General features: G+C 35.7%; 1 long non-coding RNA gene across 1 annotated transcript in view; it reads right to left on the reverse strand.

The window, feature by feature from the left end:
• Positions 1–15,770: 15,770 nt before the first annotated feature.
• The window catches only part of LOC134736342 (uncharacterized), a 105,344-nt gene continuing 95,551 nt past the window's right edge, over positions 15,771–25,563 (reverse strand). The window contains exons 3-6 of the long non-coding RNA XR_010120297.1: positions 22,023–22,238; positions 18,754–18,849; positions 17,879–17,988; positions 15,771–16,684 (exon numbers count right to left, since the gene is read on the reverse strand). This is a non-coding gene — a long non-coding RNA (uncharacterized lncRNA). The remainder of the gene's footprint in view (positions 16,685–17,878; positions 17,989–18,753; positions 18,850–22,022; positions 22,239–25,563) is intronic.

Here is a 25,563-nt window from a genome sequence, read left to right on the forward strand (position 1 = left end):
TTAGGGCAGGCCTGGTGGTGACAAAAATCTCTTAGCATTTACTTTTCTGTAAAGAATTTTATTTCTGTTTCACTTATGAAGGTTAGTTTGGCTGGATATGAAATTCTGGGTTGAAAATCCTTTTCTTTAAGAATGTTGAATATTGGCCCCCACTCTCCTCTGGCTTGTAGAGTTTCTGCTGAAGATCTGCTGTTATTCTGATGGGCTTCCCTTTGTCGGTAACCCGACGTTTCTCTCTTACTGCCTTTAACATTTTTTCCTTCATTTCAACCTTGGTGAATCTGAGAATTATGTGTCTTGGGTTTGCTCTTCTCAAGGAATATCTTTGTGGTGCTCTCTGTATTTCCTGAATTTGAATGTTGGCCTGCCTTGCTAGATTGAGGAAGTACTCCTGGATAATATCCTGAAGAGTGTTTTCCAGCTTGGTTCCATTCTCACCATCACTTTCAGGTACACCAGTCAGACGTAGATTTGGTCTTTTTACATAGTCCCATATTTCTTGGAGACTTTGTTCATTTCTTTTTACTCTTTTTTCTCTAAACTTCTCTTCTCATTTCATTTCATTCATTTGATCTTCAATCACTGATACCCTGTCTTCCACTTGATCAAATCGGCTACTGAAGCTTGTAAATGTGTCATGTAGTTCTCGTGCCATGGTTTTCAGCTGCATCAGGTCATTTCTTCTCTACACTGTTTATTCTAGTCTTCTTTACACTGTTTATTATAGTTAGCCATTTGTCTAATCTTTTTTCAAGGTTTTTAGCTTCTTTGAGATGGGTTCGAACATCCTCCTTTAGCTCAGAGAAGTTTGTTTTTACCGACCTTCTGAAGCCTACTTCTGTCAACTCGTCCAAGTCAGTCCAGCTTTGTTCTATTGCTGGTGAGGAGCTGCGATCCTTTGGAGGAGAAGAGGTGCTCTGGTTTTTAGAATTTTCAGCTTTTCTGCTCTGGTTTCTCCCCATCTTTGTGCTTTTATCTACCTTTGGTCTTTGATGACGATGACCTACAGACGGGGTTTTGGTGTGGGTGTCCTTTTTGTTGACGTTGATGCTATTCCTTTCTGTTTGTTAGTTTTCCTTCTAACAGTCAGGACGCTCAGCTGCAGGTCTGTTGGAGTTTGCTGGAGGTCCACTCCAGACCCTGTTTGCCTGGGTATCACCAGTGGAGGCTGCAGAACAGCAAATATTCCTTCCTAATCCTTCCAATGGAAGCTTCATCTCAGAGGGGCATCCAGCTGTATGAGGTGTCAGTCGGCCCCTACTGGGAGGTGTCTCCCAGTTAGGCTACTCGGGGGTCAGGGATCCACTTGAGGAAGCAGTCTGTCTGTTCTCAGAGCTCAAACACCATGCTGGGAGAACCACTGCTCTCTTCAGAGCTGTCAGACAGGGATGTTTAAGTCTGCAGAAGTTTCTACTGCCTTTTGTTCAGCTATGCCCTGCCCCCAGAAGTGGAATCTACAGAGGCAGGTGGGCCTTGTTGAGCTGCAGTAGGTTCCACCCAGTTTGAGCTTCCTGGCCGCTTTGTTTACCTACTCCTATTTTCACTATTTTTTAATAAAATAAATTATTACCCTTGATTTCTAAAGAAGTGAGACACAAAAGCAAAGAAAGAGCAAGAAAGCATTTCAGATATGATGTTTCTGCACTCAATCTAGTGGTGGCTTACTGTTTCAAACAGTTTTCTCACCTTACAGCTGAAAATATGGCAGTTTCATTCTTATGTACAGTGAATATCTGCATACCTAACATTGATCTAGTCCAGAGATAGTTTTGTGTTGCTACCATTTGATCCAGCAATCCCATTATTGGGTATCTATCCAGAGGAAAAGAAGTCATTATACAAAAAAGATACTTACACATGGATGTTTATAGCAGCACAATTTGCAATTGCAAAAACGTGAAACCAAACCAAATGCCCATCAATTAACGAGTGGATAAATAAACTGTGATATATCTATATGTATATCTATATCTATATCTACATATATGATGAAATGCTACTTGTTCATGAAAATGAATGAATTAATGGCATTCACAGCAACCTGAATGAGACTGGAGACAATTATTCTCGGTGAAGTAACTCAGGAATGGAAAACCAAATATGTATGTTCTCACTCATAAGTGGGAGTTAAGCTATGAGGATGCAAAGGCATAAGAATGACACAATGGACTTTGGGGACACAAGGGGAAAGGATGGGAAGAGGGTGAGGGATAAAAGGCAACAAACAGAGCACTGTGTACACTGCTTGGGTGATGAGTGCACCAAAATCTCACAAATCATCACTAAAGAATTTACTCATGTAATCAAACACCACCTGTTCCCCAATAACCTATAGAAATAAAAAAAATTAAGAAAATGATTAAGCAGGTCAGCATATTGCAAATTTAGTGAAAAAAAGAAATGGTACACTCTGTAAGTCCCCTTTTTTAAGGCTTTTTATCCCCACATGCTATGGCAGAATAAATTATTTCTTTTTATTATCTCCATAATATCACCTTAAAATATTCAACGATTTTTTTTTCTCTAAAACAAGAGCAACATAAAAGTCTGTCTTGCTTGTTCAAGAGTTTGAAAAGAAGAAACTGTTTATCCTGGCTAGCGTTCTTTCTATATGCATTCATTCCACAGCATTTTTTTTTCTTACATAGATCAACTTCTCAAGAACAAAGTTTTGTCTTGGTTTCATCTATTTTAATGATTCTATGCTTATGATACTAATTGAAATTGATATATAAGAGCATTCTTTGCTTTCTTTATATTTTAATTATAATGTCAAATTAATCTGATATAATTTTAATAAATAATACTTATAAATCAGAGCCCTTATAAGGTCATAAACATTTGCCATTCCATTAAGAGAAGTTTTAGATACTAAGATACAAAGAGAGTTATACTGTGCCTCTCTCATTTGTGTGACTGGTTAGAAAAAAAATTAATGAAGGTCAAAGGATGTGGTACTATCAGCATAGATTCTCCTGGTGATATGGTTTGGCTGTGTTCCCACCCAAATCTCATCTTGAATTGTAACTCCCACAATTCCCATGTGTCATGGGAAAAATCAGTTGAAGGTGATTGAATTATGGGGGCAGGTCTTTCCAGTGCTGTTCTCATGATAGTGAATGAGCCTCACAAGATCTGATGGTTTTAAAAATGAGAGGTTTCTTGAACAAGCGCTCTCTTTGCCCACCACCATCCATGTAAGACGTGACTTTCTCCTCTTTGCCTTCCAACATGATTGTGAGTCCTCCTCAGCCATTTGGAACTACAAGTCCAATTAAATCTCTTTTGTTTGTAAATTGCCCAATCTCCGGGTATGTCTTTATCAGCAGCATGAAAACAGAACAATACAGTAAATCGGTACCAGTAGAGTGGGGCACTGCTGAAGAGATACCCAAAAATGTGGAAGCAACTTTGGAGCTAGGAAACAGGCAGAGGTTGGAACAGTTGGAGGGCTGAGAATAAGACAGAAAAATGTGGGAAGTTTGGAACTCTCTGGAGACTTGTTGAATAGCTTTGATCAATATGCCAATAATGATATTGACAATGAAATCCAGGCTGTGGTGGTCCCAGATGGAGATGAGGGACTTGTTGGGAACTGGAGCAAAGGTGAATCTTGTTATCTTTTAGCAAAGAGACTGGCAGCATTTTGCCCCTGCCCTAGAGATCTGTGGAACTTTGAACTTGAGATGATTTAGGGTATCTCACAGAAGAAATTTTTAAGCAGCAAAGCATTCAAGAGATGACTTGGGTGCTATTAAAGGCATTCAGTTTCATAAGGGAAGCAGAGTGTAAAAGTTTGAAAAATTTGCAACCTGACAATGTGATAGAAAAGGAAATCCCGTTATCTGAGGAGAAATCCAAGCCGGCTGCAGAAAATTGCATAAGCAACGAGGAGCTGAATGTTAAACCCCAAGACAATGAGGAAAATTTCTCCAGGGCATGCATGTCAGAGACTTTTGTGACAGTCCCTCCCATCTCAGGCCTGGAAGTTTAGGAGGAAAAAGTGGTTTTGTGGGCTGGGTCCAGGGTCCCAATGCTGTGTGCAGCCTAGGAACTTGATGCCCTGCATCCCAACCACTCCTGCCATGACTGAAAGGGGCCAATGTAGAGCTTTGGCCATGTCTTCAAAGGTTGCAAGCCTCAAGCCTTGGCAACTTCCATGTGGTGTTGGGCCTGCCAGTGCACAGAAGTCAAGAATTGGGGTTTGGGAACCTCTGCCTAGATTTTAGAGGATGTATAGAAATGCCTGGATGTCGAGGCAGATATTTGCTGCAGAGGCGGGGCTCTCATGGAAAACTGCTAGAGCAGTGCAGAAGGGAAATGTGGGGTCGGAGCCTCCACACAGAGTCCCTCTTGGGGCACTGCCTAGTGGAGCTGTGAGAAGAGGGCCACCACCCTCCAGAACCCAGAATGGTAGATCAACCAACAGCTGGCATGGTGTGCCTGGAAAAGCCACAGACACTCAACAGCCTGTGAAAGTAGCCAGGAAGGAGGCTGTACCCTGCAAAGCCACAGGGGAGGAGCTGCCCAAGACCATGGGACCCCACCTCTTGCATCAGTGTGCCCCAGATGCAAGAGATGGAGTCAAAGGAGATCATTTTGTAGGTTTAAGATTGGACCACCTGCTGGATTTTGGACTTGCATGGGGCCTGTTACCCCTTTGTTTTGGCCAATTTCTTCCATTTGGAATGGCTGTATTTACCCAATGCCTGTACCTCCATTGTCTCTAAGAAGTACCAAACTTGCTTTTGATTTTACAGGCTCATAGGAGGAAGGAACTTGCCTTGTCTCAAATAAGACTTTGAACTGTGGACTTTTGTGTTAATGCTGAAATAAGTTAAGACTTTGGGGAACTGTTGGGAAGGCATGATTGGTTTTGAAATGTGAGGACTTGAGATTTGGGATGGGCCAGGGGCAAAATTACATGGTTTGGCTGTGTCCCCGCCCAAATCTTATCTTGAAATTTAACTCTCACAATTTCCACACATTGTGGGAGGAACCCGGTGGGAGGTGATTGAATTATGAGGGTGGATCTTTCCTGCAGTATTCTCATATAGTGAGTGGATCTCACTAGATCTGATAGTTTTAAAACTGGGAGTTTTCCTGCACTAGCTCTCTCTCTCTTTGCCCGCTGCCATCCATGTAAGATGTGATTTTCTCCTCTTTGCCTTCTGACATGATTGGGAATCCTCCCCAGCCATATGGAACTATAAGTCCAATTAAACATCTTTCTTTTGTAAATTGCCCAGTCTCAGGTATCTGTTTATCAGCAGCATGAAAATGGACTAATACACCTAGATAAACTATATAGCATTACATCTGCACCTGCGATATCCTGAGGCCAGAGTGGGATGATAAAAGAAGCACTGGAGTCATACATGATGCTTAAAGGCATGATTTTCAGAGTTAAATAAGTATTTGTATTCTTGCTCTGTACTTTTAGGAAGGTATATAGCCCCTTATCTACAAATTGAAAACAATAATAAATTTTCATCTGTAATAAGGAGACAATAAGATAGTGGTTCTTCAAAAGGTTTTGGTAAGGATAAAGCTAAATGAGGTAGTGTCTATACAGGGTAAGAACTGTCCAGCATCCAACTATCATTTAATAAATAGTACCTAGGGCCGGGCGCGGTGGCTCACGCCTGTAATCCCAGCACTTTGGTAGGCTGAGGCATGTGGGTCACGAGATCAGGAGACCAAGACCACCCGGCTAACATGGTGAAACCCAGTCTCTACTAAAAATACAAAAAATTAGCTGAGCGTGGTGGCAGGCACCTATAGTCCCAGCTGCTAGGGAGGCTGAGGCAGGAGAATGGCGTGAACCCAGAAGGCAGAGCTTGCAGTGAGCTGAGATCATGCCAGTGCACTCCAGCCTGGATGACAGAGCAAGACTCCGTCTCAAAAAAATAAAAAATAAAATAAAAAATAAAATAGTGCCTATATTCACAAGGTGTGGGAAGAGGGGTAGAAAGAGAAGTTAAAATGGGGATAAAGAACTAGCTATGGGCCTGTAATCCCAGCACTTTGGGAGGCCGAGGAAGGCGAATCACGAGATCAGGAGATCAAGACAATCCTGGCTAACACAGTGAAACCCCGTCTCACCTAAAAATAAAAAAAATAAATTAGCTGGGCATGGTGGCAGGCTCCTGTGCTACCAGCTACTCGGGAGGCTGAGGCAGGAGAATGGCGTGAACCTGGGAGGCAGAGCTTGCAGTGAGCCCATATTGCGCCACTGCACTCCAGCCTAGGGCACAAAGCGAGACTCCGTCTCAAAAAAAAAAACAAAAAACAAAAACAAACAAACGAAAAACTAGCTTTGGAACGCATTTGCAATGTCATCTTAGTAGGCAAAGTGCTTGAATTCTCTAAATCTTCATTTTCACACCTGTAAAATAAAGATGATTATATCTAACTGTATTAATTTTCTTTTACTGTATAACCAATTGACACAAGTTTGCAGCTTTACTATTAAACCATTTCGTAGAAATGATTTATTAGCTTTCATTTTTTTTAGGTGAGAAATCTAGACATAACTAAACTGCATCCTTTCCACAGTGTCTTACCAGGCTGCAGTAAAGGTGTCTATTGGGCTGCATTCTCCTCTGGAGGCTTCACTGGGGACGAATCTGCTGCCAGACTTATTCAGGTTGTTGGAAGAATTCATTTCCTTATGGCTACATGACAGAAGGGCTGGCTTCTTACTGGCTATTGAATGGAGGCTACAGAAAGAGGCTGCAGAACCCACACACAATTTCTTGCTACCTGGCTCTCTCCATACATTAGTTTAAGGAGATAAGGAGGAACTCTCACCAGTCTTCTGAGTCTTCTATAACATAATGTAATCATGGGAGTGATAATCCATCATATTTGCCTTTGAATAACAGCCAATCAAGAGAATGGCATCCCATCACCTTTGTCATATTCTATCGGCTGGATATCATGGTTTCTTCTACACTGAACAGTAGGAGATTTCACAAGAATTTGACTCATCCGTTGTCATCTTAAAGTGTGTCTGCCATATTATGTCAGGATTTTGGTGCATATACAATGATCAAAATATGTTTATGTATGTAATTATGAGCAGTCTTTCTAAACTTCAAAGTGTTATGCAAATCTAAGAAGGTATTAGCATTTGATAAACTTTTCTACACATAATTTAGCTTAGTAATACTGAACCAAAAACCTAAAAGGATCTTCAATCATCAAAGAACTCTTCTGATAAAATGGACAGATAGGTAAGTAGGAGAGGGGAAGAGAGACAGAAAAAGAGATTCTATGACTAATGCAGAAAAACACAAGCATCTATTTTGGAAAAATTTATCAAATACTCTAGGAGATTAAGATTCTAAGTGGGTACAAAAAAAGAGGATCCAAAATCTAGTCAAGTATCTCACACAACTTAATTAACTGAATTATATGATTTTTTTCCTAGTAAATTCTAATGAATTTAAAATGTTGGGGCTGGGTGAGGTGGCTCATGCACTTTGGGAGGTAGAGGCAGGCGGATTGCCTGAGGTCAGGAGTTCGAGACCAGCCTGGCCAACATGGCGAAACCCTGTCTCTAATAAAAATACAAAAAAATTAGCTGGGCATGGCGGTGGGTGCCTGTAATCCAAGCTACTCGAGAGGCTGAGGCAGGAGAATTGCTTGAACCGGGAGGTGGAGATTGCAGTGAGCCAAGATGAGATTGTGCCACTGCACTCTAGCCTGGGCGATAGAGAGAGCAAGACTCTGTCTCAATAAATAAATAAATAAATAAAATAAAATAAAATAAAATAAAATAAAATGTTGGAATGCTTAATGTTGAAGGCTTTGAACTTAGTTTTATTAATACAGAGGGAATAACATTAATATTATAGAAATGGGACATTAACTGATGCTTGCATTACATTAACGTTTTGGAAAAATTGCTTTTCATGTTAGTTACCACATATATTACTTGATTGTGATGATATAATGAAAGAAATTCTGCATTTGACATTGATTTGATTCTCATTCTTTCAATAAAAGTACATAAAAATCTCATTAAAAGACTGACTAAAACTTGGCTTTTGCTTCATATCATTGATAAAGTTTATGAAAGAATATCCAGAAGCTTTTTAAACATTATTTAGTTTTACAATAAATATTAATCCTAGTTGATACAGACTTTTTTGTGTAAATACTAAAGATCTCCCATTAGGCTATTAGTATTGAAATACTAATTAGAAACTAACACGAACATATTTTGCAATCCTGAATTCCTGAGATCAACCACTATGAGCCTTCATTGTCAAAGGAGAGTGTAAAAAGAGACCGAATCTCTAGAGACAATTGTGGACATGGTCTCCTCTTCACAAAGGGTCATTGATGATGTTTTCCACCCATGGAAACCCTATTCAATGTGATTGAGGGTAATGGTGACACATGTGAGTCTTTTAAATTATTTTGTATGAGGTAAAAGTTTATCTTATTCCTAATACGATTCAACTGAAATTGTTTGGGTTTTTTTCCATATCGTGGGAACAGAAGCAGAAAAATTTAAGCTTCTCAAGGAAAACAATCATTTTATGATCTTTAATAAAGTACATCATATTAAATAGAATTAAAATTTATTGTTATTGATAAAATGAATTGTTTTTTTCCATAGATTAACTCACTTTCTTCCTTCCAACAATTATCAGATACATATATAGACAAGGAAGCTAAGAGGTAGGAATTTGAATAATTTATCCAAATCACATGGCTTTCTATTTGCAAAGTCAGTATTTAAACCCAAGCTGTCTGACTAGAAGGCATTTGGGCTTATCAAACCTTCTTAATTGCCTTTACAACTCATGTTTTTCTTCTGCTATGAATTCATAATCTGCTTATCAAATTTAATGTTAACATGATAATATATTGGCAGAATCTCAGAGAAATTGGATTATTCAGAGAAATTGGATTACTCCTAATTATTTTGTTGGGTGGCAGCAATTTTGAAGAGGAAGAACAAGGATATATTACGAGGTTTTGAGAACTGCTAAAATGGCTAATGAGCTTAATATTTTGTTAAAATCACAGATACATAGAGAACATATTTTTGTGCTAAGCTGGAATTAAGGTAAAATTCAGTAAACTGGGGGATAAATTAGAAAATTTATTCCAGCTTTTTCTTTAATCTTCAAAAATGTATGTGTTTTAACAAAGAGATCTAGGAATTCTACTTTGTGTGTGTGTGTGTGTGTATCTGGGTACATGCTTGCATTGGTCAGTGTGTTTTCATGTGCAGTTTAATAATATCAGCAGAGAGTCAGGAGCTAGGAGACAAGGATTCCTTTTATTGATTCCGCAAGCCACTGTGGATCATGCTACATTAAATATGCTAGTCTGAAAAAAAGTCAGCAAACGAACAAAAAACTTACTTGATATAATATCTTAATATGGGTCAATTTGTTGTATGTTAGAGCCAGTTTCTATACCAGTGTAGTTGACTAATTATCAGATCCTCACATATTTTGGTGCTAAAACAAAGAGGAAGAAAGTTTGGAAATTGTGAAGGGTTACGTTGCTGTGAGAATAACAAAAGCCTATTGTTGATCATCATTCTCTCTCCCCTAAGCCTTATATAAGATCACTGTTTAGTTTTTTAAATTATATTTTTGTAACATTGTGCTATTCTAAATGATGTTTTTCAAAGTTGAATGTGTAAAATAGTCCAGTGTGGTGCAAGAAGAAAATATGAAAACATCTATTTTTCTTATTATTTTAACTAAATAAGAAAAAAACTACATTAATACATACAATGAAATCAACTGAATTCATGCATCAGATGATCACAAGTCCCAGCACATAAAGCTCAAAGGGATAAAAGAGAATTTCCAATGGTTGGGCAATAGTGCCTTTATTCTCTTTTATTCCTTCAATAAAAATATATCAAAATCTCATTAAAAGGCTGACTAAAACTTGGCTTTTCCTCCATACCCTTGATAAAGTTTATGAAAGGATATCCTGAAGTTTTTTAAACTTTGATGTAGTTTAGTAATAACATTAATCCTAGTTACCACAGACTTTTTCATGTAAATACTAAAAATCTCCCACTAAGCTATTGAGCAATATGTGATTTAAAAATATTCTCTATAAGGAGAGAGTAAATCTGAAATAGTATTAATAAAGCAAGCTCAAGAATGAAACAAGAAGGTGGTAAGCTGGTAACTTTGATTCCTACTCTGTTATGAGCACTTTGTCAGCACATTACATTACATACAATAACAAAACAAGAAATCACATGTCTTGACATATAAACTTTCATTCTCATTATGTTTTTCAGAGGGTACAATGCATTAGCAGAATAGTACACATATAATTTATAAAATTACTATTTAAATAAATAAATACATTTTTGTTCACTACTTTGTCTTTGAGGTCCTTCCTTCCCCCTCATCCAGAGAATATTTATATGATCTGAATATTTGAAGACCTTTCTTCTGAATAACCTGTATTTCTCTTATTTCAATGCATGATATATTTTCAAATAGCTCAATTATATGCAACCATACAATATAAAATATACATTATTTATTAAGCCCATAAATGCTTTTAAGAATTGTTTGAATTTTTAAATATATTTTGAAGATTTTGTTTTGCAATTATATATTGTTTTTGTTCCCTTTTTCTGCACATTCACATTATATTTAGTTTTTTATTCCATTAAGGGTAATTACCATCCCTCCTGCTAAAGGTTCTCAGGGCCAAGCCATTGGCCAATGCCCTCACTAAATTCAACATATATTTTTTCTCCCTTCTTCCTCCAAATATTCCAGTACCATTGAACACTTTTCATGCCTCCTTCTTTCTTTACTTAAATTATTTTCTCTAAATTATCTGGTATAATGCTCTCTGGTTTTCTGGTACAAGGCTCTGTAGTTTTATTTCTGCTTCCCTGACTTCCCATTGCCATCTTTCTAAGATCATCCTTTTCTACCTTGACATTACATTTTGAAATTCATTTGAGTTTGGCACTGTACTTTCTGTGGTTCTCATACTACCTGCTCTAAACCTTCTCCTTAGATAATCTAACTCAGGTTTTAGAGTTCATTTGCTACCAAGAAAAATAAGAAAATTTTATCTACAGCACTGACCACTTCTCTGAACTCACAATCTATATATCTATATATATAGCCTTTCTGCCGTATCCTGCTTAATGTCTCAAAGGCTCTTGAAATTTCATTTTTAAATGCAAACCCATGACCTTCATTGAAGTCGACTCTGAAAAACTCTCCAGCAAACCCTTTCCACAGCTACGAACTTGGAATCAACCTGAACACATCCTAATTCCTCACTCCCACGTGATTTCTTTCTACTTTATATATCTTGATACCTATCCAATGGCATCTCTCTCTGTCTCTCCTATTTGAATCCAAGCCACCATCCATCTCTTACCTGGTCAGCTGCAATTTCTGATAGGATCTGCATTGATGCAGTCTCGCATTGATGCAGTCTGGACTTCTCCATTCTAAAGTCATCACCACAGCCAGAGGCATATTCTCAAATTACAAATCTAATATGTCAGTGCCTAGTAATGGCTTCCCACTATTCAAAGCTAAAATCTGTGAGGTTCTAAATCAGCTTCATCCCTATCTATATCTCAAGACACTTCCTTTTGTGTTTTGTGTCATCCCATTTACTCTGCCTTCACTGAATTTCTGTCAGTTGCTTGTACTTTTCACACTCCCTTCCTCAGAATCTATTATACCTCTGGTTACCTTTGTTTCACATATTCCTTGCTTATTAACTTGTTTTTGTGCTTCTGATATCAAACTGGGATTCATCTACAGGGGAATACTTCTTAGACTTCTGCAACTAGGTCATTTTTACCATTGTAAGCACACATGGCTCTTCTTCATGGGACTTATCAGAATTGCAATTTTACATTGGTTTGATTATTGTTATAAACTCTTGTTTTTTACTATATCTTTATAGCAACCCTCTGTGACTATTGCTGTTTATTTTCTAAAGAAAAATGTTCAGAAATGGAGTTGCTGAGGCAAGAGAACTTACACTGTATTACAGTTCTATATAGATGTGTTCCAACCACTCTTCAGAAAGAAATATCAAATTGGATTCCTGCAGTGGCATATGAATTGTATTCTTCAGTGTAATAGGAATTTTAAATTCTTTCTTCTCATCACTACAATGATGATGATTGTAAATGCCAATGGAAAAGTAGTTTGGAATAAATTATATACTAGCCACCACTGATGTCAAAATGTCACGTTGGTGGGAAGGAGGGCTTTTACAATATTGATTAATAATGTTTTTACTCATATCCCTTCCCCAGAAAAAAAAGTCTTTGTTTCTGTGGTGCACTTGGATGAGTAACTGGTGTGACTTGAGATGGCAGTGGTTGAGAACTACCAGATTGGATAATAGTTTGGTTTAAAATGAATAATATAATCTAAATAAATTTTTTAAAAAAGAAACACTGAGTTGAACTGATTTTATAAACATATTTAAATTATAAAGTATCTCATATACCAGTTACTTTCTATAAATACAAATGTATAATTCTGAATCCACAATCCAAACTCCTTTATAGGCAATAATTTTAATAAAGCTATCACGTCATTTTATTATTTTTGCCATCTAATATACACTAAATTAATGAGAAAATAAATGGCCAGCAACTTCCATCACTGCTAAAGAAAAAAAGTGGGATAAACTATCTATAAATCCTTAGCTCCAAGGGGAATGCCTTAAAAAGATTTTTATGAGTCTTTTTTACCCTGAAAGATAGGAAAGTTAGAAATATATTGATTTATGAAATTACATGTGTCAATTCAAGTAAGATTCGTTACTGAGTACAAAAGAAACATCTGAGTCACTATCCCAGACTGTTTTTATTCTGCTGATTTATATTTATATTTCAATAATATTTATTTTCAAGAGGAAGAAGCTTATAAACTGTCACTCTTATTTCTCAATAGGCTGATGATTTCAGTTAAATTAATTCCTAGCTAACTCACTCTAAAAGCATTAAGCATGCTTATTTGCTGCTATTTGCAAAATCGAATTTTGCTTTCCTTATGCTGATTTTAATAAAACCTAAATGTTAAGGACATAAGGCACTCACATGGTGCTTGGCATAATGGAATGTGTCAAACTGTCCCCAGTGATGATGAGAGATTTTGTACAATTTGAATCATAATGGGATGACAAGACATATATGTTTACTTGGGTATGAAAAGCCAGAGAAAAAAGTGCACCAAATGTGAAAGGCAATAAAAGAAATCACTTTTTTATGAAACAGTACATAAAATTTGTTACCAATGATAGATTTATAGTGAACTAATTTGTGGAATAAATGAAGTGTAGAGATTGAAATGTGTTTGAAGTATTAAAACTTATCTTGCATTACCCCTTGTGATTACTGATAATTCTAGGTGCTTACAGAAGATTAAAAATCCCTTCAATATGAAAGTACCATTGTTTTGAGGTTTCATGGTGTTCTGGCATCTTTATCCATGCGTTTGACTTTTTCGTTTGGTATGCATTAATAACTTTCATAACGAAGAGGCTGCTTCCCTGAAACATATATTTTTCTCAGAAAAAAATTTCTACTTCAAGGAAGTAAAATACTAAATTTGCAGAGGTATATTTTAGAGTTTTATAAAGTGAGGGCTAAAGTTTTTTTTAAAAGACACAAAGGAAGAGTCAATATGTTAGAATTAATAAAATATGTCTCTGGGGTTTTTTGACTCAGCTATTGAGAAAATCATATTTTCAGGTCATTTTAAAGTTATTTAGGGAATATTAGAAGTTAGGCTCTGCTAGGAAGAAAGTTCTGATGAAGAAACCTGGCAGTGGAACTGCAAACCAGTGACATGGATCCCAGATCCCATCATGAGAGACCTGGTGAGGAAGTAACACAGACTCTTGCAAGGTCAAAAATCTTTTGAGACTTTTTTTTATACTTTTATTTTTTAACTTTGAGACGGAGTCTCGCTCTGTCGCCCGGGCTGGAGCGCAGTGGCACGATCTCGGCTCACTGCAACCTCCGCCTCCTGGGTTCAAGCAATTCTCCTGCCTCAGCCTCCCAACTAGCTGGGGCTACAGGCGTGTGCCACTACGCTTAGTTAATTTTTTTTTTATTTTTAGTAGAGATGGGGTTTCACCATGTTGGTTGGCCAGGATGGTCTCCATCTCTTGACCTCATGATCCACCTGCCTAGACCTCCCAAAGTGCTGGGATTACAGGCGGGAGCCACCGTGCCCGGCTGAGGCTTTATTTTATGTAGTTTCTCGTACACTGTGATTGTTTCCCCCACTTCTGGAGATCTGGGATTGTTTGTGGGGAACAGATTTTAGACTTTCTGACCTGTTCCACCTTTCCTTGAATCACCCTCTAGCCTACACTTCCAACAGGTTAACTACTAGCCAATATGGTAGCCCACATAGCCACCGAGCACTTAAAATGTGGCTAGTCAAGTTTAGCTGTGTCGTGGTGTGAAATATACACAGGATTATACAGGCTCAGTGCAACACAAGAATGCACAACATCTCACAAATAAATTTTACATGTATTACAAATTGAATGCTTTGAAGACATTTAGTCAAATAAGATATTATTATAATTAATTTTACTTGCTTTATAAAAAAATATAGCCTCAACCCCGTCTCTTCTAAAAATACAAAAAATTAACCAGGCTTGGTGGCAGGCACCTGTAGTCCCAGCTACTCGGGAGGCTGAGGCAGGAGAATGGCGTGAACCCAGGAGGCGGAGCTTGCAGTGAGCCGAGATCATGCCACTGCACTCCAGCCTGGGCGACAGAGAGAGACTCCGTCTCAAAAAAAAAAAAAAAAAAAAAAAGAAACAAAAAACTGTAGCCCCTAGAATATTTAAAATTACCTGTAAGACTCACATTCTGTTTCTATGGACAAATACTATGGTTAACAGTGAGTACGGCAGGGTTCTCCTCTTCTGCCAACAAAAACCTCCCCAGCTGACAGTTGAAATTCCACTGGGTTTGGAATAGTGAGAGGGAAAGAAAAACAGTTATAATATAGAAGGCTTGAAGTCCTAATGTCTAATTAAAGAAAATGCTCTAATGTGAATAATCATTTCAGAAGGAATATTTTAAAGTCAATCACCGACTTAAAAGGATAATTAATGAGTTTTTTTTGGTGTTTTGGCTCACAGAGGGCCAGCTGAAGTGACAAAAAAAAGTAAGTCATGAAGATAACAGTGTTTGGGGTGGATTTTGAAAAATGAATTGCATTGCAGTGTGGGTTGGCAGAGGAAGACTGTAGGCCAAGAAGATTGCGGAGGCAGAAGACAATTTGTATTACTTTATAAATTTGGACATTGCATACCTTCAATTAGCCACAGCAACCAGTAGTTATGCAGGTAGATATTCTTTCTATGGAGCTGCAGATGCAGCCATATCTTCCATGACACTTTTTATTCTTCTGATTTAAAACCCTAATTCAAAAGTTTATGGAACCTGTTTACAAATGTCATAATGTTAATTACTGAGAATTTTTAGCTAGCTAACTAGATAAGCTTGATTATTTGACCTAGTAACATATTTATCTGAGAGTAACATAGTTATCTTCCTAGTAACTTAACCAAATCCAGGCATGTCTTTCTATTTTTGCAATGAGAAGTTTGATGGGGTGTAATAGAAGATGGTAGCAATAATTCATATTTCTTGATTGTATCTCTAATTGTATTGGTTAATATATAAATCAATAAATGAACTGTACTGAGAATTTAATACATGCAAAGAACTGGACACTAGGAACACATTATTAATGTGGAGGAGGTAAATGTACATGTAAAAAGTTTAATCAACACATCAACTCACCTAGAAGATACAAAATTTGTAACTACTGGCAAGCAAAGAGGAGGCTTAGGCAATTTAAAGCTGTTTTCTGGAGAAACAGACAAGAAATGGATGTTTTGGCATTAAGTATTTCACAGATAGTTGCGGTTAAATGGGGGCTCTAAACTGGATTTTGAGAAAGGATAAAGTTTAAATTTATAGAAGATGTTTGCAGAATTAGGAGGAAAATAATTAACACTGTGAACCTAAGGCATTAACATGTATTTATATCAGTGGGAGCCCAGTTAAACTAGATTGGAAATTGTGTGCAAGTGAGGAGAAGAAATTAACATTGAAATGGTATATAGGTGCCTGACTGTGGAGGTTTTTGAATGCAAGTATATACTCCGTTATTAATGGGCTCTTTAAGATTTTTTTCTAGTAAGCTGGACAAAAGTATTATTTTACAAAAAATATTTTGGAAGCAGTGTGAGAGATAAAATGGATAGACATTAAACTTGAGATGTGGAGATCAGTATTATTCATTTAAGCTACAGTTGACAAGAGAGTGAATTAGATTGTTGAAAGTGGGAACTGAAAAGAGCAGATGTGGGCTTTAGTATTTTTACTAGAAATGTTTCTCCTTATCATTTACCCCAACCTGTGAAAAGTTCATGACTAGGTCCACCTCATGCTCAAACTTTAGATTTAACATTGAGGTTGCCAAATAGTCAGATATTATAAAGTTTTTTTATACTACAGGTATTAGGAATTATGACGGCAACCACAGTTGAGATTTTCTAGAGTTAATCATATCCAGACCACAATTTGCTCCAGCCCAGGTCTCTGGCCCCTGAGATTTCCATCGTATGTGCATCCATGTCCAATTAGTACTTCTTCCTTTGTTAGGAAACAAGAAAATCACTTTTTAATGGGAATTTTATCTACTCTGAGTAATGGTTTTTGCATGAATGCTAACAACATGATATACTTTCTTTATAGATTAGGGAAAGATAAAAGTTATTGGGCCACTGATTTCTACCAACGGTAAGCTCAGAATTTATTTATTTATTCCTTGAATGCACCAGTGCAGCCTCTAAGCTCAGTTTCAGGGTAACTTTTCATTAGCCTTTGTTCTTTCATGCTGCCAGTTTCTCCACATCTCAGTCTTTTCAGTTCAAGAGCTGTGACATCAACGAGTCAGATTGGAAACTGGGGAATTAGGTTGCGTCCTGTTACTCATCAAAATATTATTAAAATTTTGCTGCACAGAAAAAGGATAGGAAAGAAGGAAAAAAAAAAGAAAGAATTGGCTAGGTGTGGTGGCTCACACCTGTAATCCCAGCACTTTGGGAGGCTGAGGTGGGGTGGATCACCTGAGGTCAGGAGTTCGAGACCAGCCTGAGCAACATGGCAAAACCCCATCACTATTAAAAATACAAAAATTAGCCAAGCGTGGTGGCACATGCCTGTATTCACAGCTACTAGGGATGCTGAGGCAAGAGAATTGCAACACTGCGAGACCCTGTCTGAAAAACAAAAAAGGGGAGGTGGGGTGGGAAAGAAAGAACAAAAGTAAGAACGGGAAAAAGAGGGAAGTAGGAATCTGGTATAACTTCAAGTCAGGATTTTTATTTGATTAAAAATGAAAAATAACCCACATACAAAATCCTCTATAAAGAGAATTTGCAGTGGAAGAGGGGTGGTGGTTCTTAGAATAACTCATTAGCATTTCCTAAAGTGAATGTTTTTATCAAAAGGGAAAGGTTTTGAATTATGATTCCTACTTCCTTTGGAAGTTTCCTGATGTCTGAGATGTATGAGATTTCCAAAAGCCTTCATAAGTCAGGGGATGCGTGTATTCCCATAACTTTGTTCAACTTCAGGAATAATTTCTGCTGCATAAATCACATGGAAATTATCCACGAGTTTCAAGCCTAGCAGGACACTCTGATTTCTGAAAAGACTTTATACACATATGTTGACAAGAGACAACCCAAGCTTCCAAAACTTAAACAAGAAAAAATCTAAAATTGTCAAGGCAGCAGAGGTCCTCAGCTACTATTCTCTTTCCAAAGAATATGTACCACTTACGTGATGCAATGTAGAATTGAAAATTAGCTTGTGTTCTTATTCCATAAAGAGTAATGAAATCTCACTAGGTGTTGAATATACTTTCCAGAATAATGTAGAAATGTCCATTCCTATACAAAGAGAAAGTTACAATTATTTCTGAAGCACAGCAAAACATTTTCCTTTATGTTAAACATATGGACTATATAAACTTTTATTTTCTGTCGTATCTCTATTTTAGTGAGATACTTAAAAGTATACTTATTGTACTAAAAATATAGCTTAATGATTCAATTTCTAAGTTATATTTTTATTTCAATAATGCAAATCTCTTTTCAGGAAATTCTGAATATGTTGCAGGACATTTGAATCCTCAATTAAATAATTGATATTTTAATTATTATGAATCCTATTTCCAAAGGATGGGTGTTTCTTTCATTGACATTTATATATTTTGTTCTTAAAATATCAAATAAGTAAAATTATATAAATAAAATTGATAAGATAAATTTTTATAAACTATATACCCAAGGGATATTTACTTTATGGTTCAATGTGAATTGTATTTCTAAATATGACTGACTATTCAAAATTTAAAATTGCACTAAATTATTAAAATAGGGATGATCTTATTTTAGAGAAAGAAGAATGAGTACATTTGTAATTATTATTGGAGAAATAAATTAATAGAGAGATAAATTGAATGGTTTTATATGTTTTCTAATCCAAGATAATACATGCTGATTCTTTTAACAAAAGTATTTATTAAACATAAAATGATAACAGACAACGCAAAATAGATATTGTAGTTTGGGGAAGGAAAGGCTTACAATAACCAAAAATACATGAGAATGTAGCCTGGAATGGACCCATTGGCTTCCTTCTTAGGTACTCACAGGCAGACACCATCTTGCTACATTTACAAGACTTGCCAGAAGTCAGGGTTCTCTGCATTCCTTAAAGGTGGGTTCCTAGTAACTGAACTTCTGAAGCTGATGAAAAACATCAGAATGACAATTTGTTATTGTATAGCTTAGAGTCTCTCTGCAATAGAGATCATGTATTGTCTCCCTGTAGGCACATTAGCACAGAAAATCAAATTTTATTCAGAATGTTATTTGATGGGTATGCAATTGAAACAGAATATTGTTATTTGATTCAAACACTTAATGCTATTAGACATGTATTCCAAAATAAAGCCACCTGGCAAATGTCCTAAATTATGAATTGCTTGGCAAGAACTTGCTCTCATATGTAGAATATTCAGATTTTCTATGCAAATTATCATTTTCGTGATTGTCTTTTTACCTGTTTTGTTGGATGAAATAAAGACTTTCTGAATGACACTTTATTTTTGAAAGGAGTTTAATATTTTCACATTATAGTCTATGGTGTGTTAGGTATATCTGTGTTTGAATATCTAGGGGAGAATTTATTTCCAATGGCAAGAAAAAAAATGTCAATGTGGTACCCATATTCTAGCGATAATATAAAAGGCAAGAAATTCATGTGGACAGTGGACTGGAGAATTAGAAAACAAATATAAAGCAAACAAATTTTGATTCAAGAATTCCATAATACTTGTGAATATATATTTGTTAAATTTTTAAAAAGCTGCATTTTCCACATGAATTATAATTTTTAAATATTAGTTAGAAAATAAGAAAAACATCACAAAATAGGAAACATCTTAAGTTTACATATCAACATCATTGCTCCTATTATTCTTAACCTTCCCTAGTTTTCCTCCTTACTTATCTTTCTTCTAAATCCATGCCTCCAAACAGTATGTTGGGTCAATTTCCCTCTCTATCTCTCTTAAGAATTTTTGTCTATATTCTTTTGTTTCAAAACCACAAGGCCCATCTCTCCGACCACTTCATCATCCCATCAGTCATTTCTAAAAATAAGTCTGTTTTGTTCAAATATATTAATGGCTATTTTGCTTTTTGTAATAGCACTCCCTCCCTTTTTATAAATTCATTATAAAAAGTAACTTTTCCTCTCCTTGAATGAATAGAAGAATATATCATAAAACTTTATGTCTTAAATTAACAAATTCAGCGATCAGTGGAAATGAAGCAGCTTCCAGACTAAACTCAAGGAAATGTTTCTACGTGGACTTTTTTCTAACAGGAATGGCTATTTTGTTAGGCTGTAACTCAGGAGTCTCACTTCTTCCTTCCCTCCTTGCTTCCTTCTTTCCTTTCTTCCTTCCTTCCCCTCCCTCTTTTTGTCTTTCTTTTTACTTTTCTTTCTCTTTCTCTCTCTCATTTCTTTCTTTTTCTTTCTTTCTTTTTCTTCTTTCTCTTTCTTCTTTCTTTCTCTTTCTGTCTTTCCTTCTTTCTTTCTTTTTCTTTCTTTCTATTTCCCTCTCTCTCCCTCCCTCCCTTCCTTCCTCCCTCCCTTCCTTCCTTCCTCCTTTCCCTCCTTCTTTTCTTCCTTTATTCTTTCCTACCTTCCTTCACTTCTTTCTACAATGGACCACCAAAAATATGTAAAAATCACTGGATATTTTCTCATACGTGTTTGTGGCTGTATTAATGTTATTCATAGTGTAATTTTTCTTTTTTTTCAAATTATGTAATTTTGAATAAATAATTGGCTTATTTCTAAGTTTATTGAATCTTTTCGCCCTTATTTACATGTAATGCTAAGTGAAATCTGTGTGTGTTTTTTTGTTTGTTTATTCTGATTTTTTAATCTCAGGAGACTTGTTTTCATCAAAAACATTGCGTTTTAGTTAGGTCTAGTTATTATAGCTTCTTCTGTTTTATTTCTCTGGTTATGTTTCTCACCTGTTCTTTAGTTATAACATATTTTAAGTTCTTAAACATATTTAGAATAGCTGCTTTAAAGTCTTCGCCTGTTCATTTTAATATATGAGTCAACCCTTTGTTGGTTTATTTTGACCACATTTTCTCCTAATTACTAGTACCATTTTCCCAATTCTTTACATGCCCTGCTTTATTTGATTATACACCAGACATTTTTAATACTGTGTACTTGAATGTCTAGATTTTTTTAATACGGTGCTAACTTTTTTGTTCTGACAGGTAGTTAATTCACTAGATTCATTTGACATTTGTTTTTATAATTTATTAGGGCCTATTTATATATAACCCCTTATTTTAGTGGTAGAATTCTCCTATTTCTTTTGCTTTTCTTTCTTTCTTTATTTTCTTGAGATGGAGTCTCACTCTGTCACCCAGGCTGGGGTGCGGTGACATGATCTCAGCCCACTGCAACTTCTGTCTCCTGGGTTCAAGTGATTCTCTCGTCTCAGCCTTCCGAGTAGCTGAGATTACAGGCACCCGCCACCACCGCTGGCTAATCTTTGTATTTTTTGTAGAGATGGGGTTTCACCATGTTGGCCAGGCTGGTCTCAAACTCCTGACCTTAAGTGATCTGCCCACCTCAGCCTCCCAGCTGTAATCCTCAGCTAGGATTACAAGTGTGAGCCACTGCACCCATTCTTCTGTTTCTAAGACCTTATCTGTATAGGGCATTAACTGAGTACCCTGGATATTCTCTTTCTTTTACATATTTAGATGTCCTATGTCTCTCATCACTGTCAAACCTCTAGAATTTTCATTTATCTCATGACTTCTAGAAGCTGTTGCCTGCTAAGCCCTCCTGCATCTTGTTCTGCACAAGTACAATTTAGTAACTGGCCAAAGACTAAAATAATCTCATGCAATTTCTGAAACTCCTTATGCATATATCTCTCTTCTCTCTGGTAGTCTGTTCCACAGACTCCACTCACTTCAACAGCCCTGATGCTGATCTCTGTTAACTCCACTTTCTTGTTATTACTACACACTGCTTGTGCTTTACTTTCTCCATTGGGATCTTGACAGTGTCTCTAGGCAAAAACCCAAGAAAAATGCAGAGTTCATTTCATCGTTTTCCCATATATCTACTCTTACAATCCTCAGCTATCTGCTGAACATTTGTGTTAGTTTTCTGTTGCTAACAACTGGCCATAATCTTGACTGCTGAAACCAATGCTCATTTATAATCTGATTGTTCTAGAAGTCAGAATTCTATTGGGTTCTTCTGGGTTCTATGCTTAGCAGCTCATTAAGCTAAAACAAAGGTGTCAGCTGGCTTAGGCTCTTTGTTGGGAGCCTCTGGGTTAGAATCTCCTTCCAGACTCACTCACCTTATTGGCAGAATTCAATTCCATGTACTTTTAGAGCTGAGGTCTCCATTTCATTGCTGTCTCTTAGTCAGGGGCCATTCTCGGTTCTAGATGTTGTCATAATCTTTAGCTTGCAGCCCTCTTTCACCACATCCAAAGTCAGTAAGGCAAGTTGAGTTCTTCTCATGCTTCAATCTCTTTGACTTCTTGCTCTCCCTTGTCTATCCTGTTGTGTATCTTTGACGACAAATAAATATAATATTTTTTCTTTTAAGTTTGTGGTTAAATTCAGACCACTCAAACAATACAGAATATTCTCCTTCTCATAAGGTCTATAACTATAATTATATCTGCAAATTTTCCATTGACATATAAGGAAACATATTCACAGGTTCCAGGTATTATGGTGTGGATATCTTTGGGAATCATTCTGCCTACCATGTTTTTATTATGTTTTCATGGTGAAGCAACTACTCTGGTACAAATATCGTTTAAAGCAAAATTTTCTACTTTACAAAACAAGTTAATCTAGGTAGTTTCTAAAAAATTTTTTCTGATGTTTGCATCTGTATATATAAATATATTCAAATATATATAAGAATGTGTCTATTTAAATTATTATATGTATCATAATACTTTTATCATTATATACATATAATACTTTAAAGAAAGTATAGTATTCCTGGAGAAATTTTGTTTCCTCCATATTACAAGAACATATATACATACACTGAACAGTAAATATCAAGGCGTGTTTCACAGCAAACAAATTATTTTATTTCTGGTTTGCCTGCAATAAACAAGTAATGTGGTAGTACAAGAACATACATGGGAAATATTTCTGCTCCAGAAATATATGTGTATAAACACACACACAAACACAATTAATTGACTAGAAAAATACATAAAACAATGTAACCCATTATACTCTGCTAGCAAAATTTTGATGCTACAACAATTACATAAAAGAAAACTACAACTACAACTACAACTACATAAAAGGAAACTTATTTGCTTACAAATTAAGAAGCAAAAGTTGTTTTTAAATATTGATGCACTAAAAGATTAATACATTCTGAACAAGTAATGCTTACCTCAAGGTTATAATTAGTCTACATTTAGAAATTTATTGTTATAAACTACTAAATTAATAATAGAAGAAAAAATGATTACAATACCTGTCAAAAACTATGCACTAACATTTAACAGCCATTAATTATATCTTTCCAAAGTAGAAATATATGTAGTTTTACTTAATTTGATATATAACCTGTCAGAAACCTCCAAAAGGCATTGAACATAAGATAAAAGCCAAAGAGGCATTTTTGCTAAAATAAGAAACAAGACAAGAATTTTCAACATCTCTACTATTTCTTGACATTATACAAAATAACTAAAATTTATAAACAAAATTATGTGTCACTTTTTTGTTACAAATTTACTTACACAGAGGTTCCAAAAATTTAAAACATAAATTATTACAGTCATTCTTCAGTATCCATGGAGAATTGGTTCCAAGACCTCTCAGTGATACCAAAGTCTTTGGATTCCCAAGTCCCTTTCATAAAATTCCATAGAATTTGCATATAACCTATGCATCTCCTTCCTCACATTTTAAATCAACTGTAGATTACTTATAATAGCTAATACAATGTAAATGCTAGGTAAATAGTTGTTATATTGTTCAGGAAATAATGACAAGGGAAAAAAGTTTGTACATTTTCAGTAGAGACAAACTTATTTTCTGAATGTTTTTGATCTGTGGTTGGTTGAAACCATGGATGCAGAACCCATGGAAATGGAGGGCCAACTGTACGTCTTATAATACACTCCAGGAAAATGGCAAATAAAAGAACAAATTACAAAAGCAATAGCTTTCTTATATTGCAGAAATAAAAATTAAAAACTTAAGAATGTAAAACATTCAATCACAATTAATTAGCAAGAAATAAAGTACATTATTTGAAAAAATACTAATAAAAATTTCAAGAAGTTTATGGTTTTTATTTTTGTAATGCTTATTTTTATAAGGCTACAGAAAGCGTATTAGACCAGTTCTGCTTCTGATCAGTACATAAAAAACAAGATTAGATTGTTGCAGGCACCCTAACAATGAGAAAAAAGTGAATAGCCAACAAAATAACAACTTTTCATAAAGCGCATAAAAGAAGTGAAGTGTCATGGTCACTAGATGGAAACACCATAGAGTAGATGAAAAAAATGAATTTTGAAAGATTAAGTGTTCGCTACTATGAGCGTTTATAATACTTGAAAGCACAAAGTGCAAGAGTTCTTGGCTTGACATTAATTGACCAACTCTTTTCACAGATCCCTTCCTTGTGTTCACAAGAAAGATTTGAGTTGGACCCAAAGACCTGAAAGAATTCCACTCTGTGGTGCACAGCAACATGACTACGTACTCCCTCAGACTATACTCTTCTATAAAATATGTGAGCCATAAAATAACTCCCTACAATTTTAATAAGATTGAAATCACAAAGTGCATTTTCTCTGACTGCAATGTGATTAAGCTGGAATTCAATAACAGAAAGATATGTGCGACATCACAAAATATTTGGAAATTTAACAAAGCATATCAAAATAATTCATAGGTCAAAAATAGCAAAAGTCTTTTGAAAAAATATTCCATGCAAATGAAAACTAATAGTGAGCAGGAGTAGGTATTCTTATATTAGATAAGACTTTAAAGGAACCAAAGTATTACAAATAAGACAAAGAAAGTAATTATATTATAATAAAAGGGTTAATTCAACAAGAAGCCATAACAGTCCTAAATATATATGCACCTAACTCTAGAGCACCCAGATTCATAAAACAACTACTACTAGACCTAAGAAAAGAGATAAACAGCAACACAATAATAGTGGGAGATTTCAAAACTCCACTGATAGCACTAGACAGGACATCAAGGTAGAAAGTCAATAAACACTGTACTTATACTGCACTCTAGAACAAATGGACCTAACAGATATTACAAAACATTCTACCCAAGAATTGAAGAATACACATTCTTCTCATTGGCACATTTTCCAAGATAGATTATATGATAGACTACTAACCAAGCCTCAATAAGTTTTAACAAATACAAATCATAGCAAGTATTTTCTCAGACCACTGCAAAATAAAACTAGAAATCAATTCCAAAAGAAGCCCTCAAAACTGGATTAACAATGAAAGATGGAAATTTAAAAATTTTTCAAGTGAATGATAACAGTAACACAAATTATCACAACTGCTGGGAATATAGCAAAAGCAGTGCTAAGAGGAAAATTCATAGTGTTAAACAACTACATCAAAAAGTCAGAAAGATGACAAATTGAAAACCTATTGTCACACCTCAGGGAACTAGAGAAACAAAAACAAAGTAAACCCAACCCCGGCCAAAAATAAAAAAGTAGCGAAGGTCAGAGGAGAACTAAACTTAATTAAAACAAAAAAATTAATACAAGAGACCAGTGAAACAAAATTTGGTTCATTTCAAAAAATGAAATTGATAGACCATTAGTTAGGTTAACCAAAATAGAAGACAGAAGATTCAAAT

The sequence above is a fragment of the Symphalangus syndactylus genome, chromosome 4 (assembly GCF_028878055.3).
Source record: "Symphalangus syndactylus isolate Jambi chromosome 4, NHGRI_mSymSyn1-v2.1_pri, whole genome shotgun sequence".
Taxonomy (NCBI): Eukaryota; Metazoa; Chordata; class Mammalia; order Primates; family Hylobatidae; genus Symphalangus; species Symphalangus syndactylus.